We start from the raw sequence: 2,455 nt of genomic DNA, 5'->3' as shown, positions 1-2,455 counted from the left end.
CTTCTGATGTGTGCATCATACATAAGACGTTATATTACCTATCCTGTATTATACCCCAAAGCTGCACTCAGTATTCTGCTCGTGCAGTCACTGTGCATGTAAAAGTATTCGGCCTCCTGGAACTTTTCAACCTTTTCCCACATATCATGCTTCAAACCTAAAGATACCAAATGTAAATTTGTGGTGAAGAATCAACAACAAGTGGAACACAATTGTGAAGTGGAACATAATTTATTGGTTATTTTAAATTTTTGTGGAAATTCAAAAAACTGAAAAGTGTGGCGTGCAATATTATTCGTCCCCTTTAACTTAATACTTTGTTGCGCCACCTTTTGCTGCGATTACAGGTGCAAGTTGCTTGGGGTCTGTCTCTATCAGTTTTTTACATCGAGAGACTGAAATTCTTGCCCATTCTTCCTTGGCAAACAGCTCGAGCTCAGTGAGGTTTGATGGAGATCGTTTGTGAACAGCAGTTTTCAGCTCTTTCCACAGATTCTCGATTGGATTGAGGTCTGGACTTTGACTTGGCCATTCTAACACCTGGATACGTTTATTTGTGAATCATTCCATTGTAGATTTTGCTTTATGTTTGGGATCATTGTCTTGTTGGAACACAAATCTCCATCCCAGTCCCAGGTCTTTTGCAGACTCCAACAGGTTTTCTTCAAGAATGGTCCTGTATTTGGCTCCATCCATCTTCCCATCAATTTTAACCATCTTCCCTGTCCCTGCTGAAGAAAAACATGCCCAACCCATGATGCTGCCACCACCAAAAAGTTTGATATTGGTTTAATCTGACCAGGGCACCTTCTTCCACAAGTTTGGTGTGTCTCCCAGGTGGCTTGTTGCAAACTTTAAACAACACTTTTTATGGATATCTTTGAGAAATGGCTTTCTTCTTGCCACTCTTCCATAAAGGCCAGATTTGTGCAGTGTACGACTGATTGTTGTCCTATGGACAGACTGTCCCACCTCAGCTGTAGATCTCTACAGTTCATCCAGAGTGGTCATGGGCCTGTTGGCTGCATCTCTGATCAGTTTTCTCCTTGTTTGGGATGAAAGTTTAGAGGGACGGCCGGGTCTTAGTAGATTTGCAGTGATATGATACTCCTTCCATTTCAATATGATCGCTTGCACAGTGCTCCTTGGGATGTTTAAAATTTTCAAAATCATTTGTATCCAAATCCGGCTTTAAACTTCTCCACAACAGTATCACGGACCTGCCTGTTGTGTTCCTTGGTCTTCATGATGCTCTCTGTGCTTCAAACAGAACCCTGAGACTATCACAGAGCAGGTGCATTTATACGGAGACTTGATAACACACAGGTGGATTATATTTATCATCATTAGGCATTTAGGACAACATTGGATCATTCAGAGATCCACAATGAACTTCTGGAGTGAGTTTGCTGCACCGAAAGTAAAGGGGCTGAATAATATTGCATGCCCCACTTTTCAGCTTTTGAATTTCCACAAAAACTTAAAATAACCAATAAATTTCATTCAACTTCTCAATTGTGTTCCACTTGTTGATTCTTCACCAAAACTTTACATTTGGTATCTTTATGTTTGAAGAATGATATGTGGGAAAAGGTTGAAAAGTTCCAAGGTGCCGAATACTTTCGCAAGGCACTGTACAATGCATTACTGATCCTGAGTTACATCTTGTATTATACTCCAGAGCTAAACACACTATTCTGCTGGTGCAGTCACTGTGTACATACATTACATTACTGATCATGTACTGATCCTGAGTTACATCCTGTATTATGCTCCAGAGCTGCATTCACTATCCTGCTGTTGCAGTCACTGTACATACATTACATTACTTGTCCTGTACTCATCCTGAGTTATATCCTGTATTATACTGCAGCTCTGGAGTATAATACAGGATGTAACTCAGGATCAGTAATGTATGTACACAGTGACTGCACCAGCAGAATAGTGAGTGCAGCTCTGCTAAGCTGTTGCTCACTGTGGAGATTGTGGGTGCTGTCACTACTGATCCCCCTGGGTGCTCCAAAGCTCAGAGAATCATCACCTCTTCAACTCGGGACCTGCTCTCTCTAATACCCAGGGAGGTTTTCTGGGTTGAGCAATGGAGCCAAGTCCCAGGCTTCTATTTCCCGGACACATCAGAGGACTCGGGGGTGGGACGCTCCACCAGGAGTTGCAGCAATGTGACTCCTACTGCCCCTGATCTGTTGAGACCCAGAGAAGCCGAAAGGCTCCCAACATGGAGGATGGCGGTCCTTCCAGAGGAAAGCTGAGTGCTCGCAAAGTTGAGGCCGACTTCCCTGAGGAAGGTTGGGGGCTGCAGAGACCCCGGGAGTCTGTGTCCACCTATGACCTCCGGGTCATGAGCCACCTCCGTGAGTATGAAGAAGCAAGCAAGACTATCAAGAGGCTCTGGGAGGAGCTGCGCTGCAGGTGCCTCCAAACCGGGGAAGACGCA

Source organism: Ranitomeya imitator, chromosome 1, assembly GCF_032444005.1.
Source record: "Ranitomeya imitator isolate aRanImi1 chromosome 1, aRanImi1.pri, whole genome shotgun sequence".
NCBI classification, from domain to species: domain Eukaryota; kingdom Metazoa; phylum Chordata; class Amphibia; order Anura; family Dendrobatidae; genus Ranitomeya; species Ranitomeya imitator.
The sequence above is the reverse complement of the archived record's forward strand: the minus strand, read 5'-3'. Positions refer to the sequence as shown.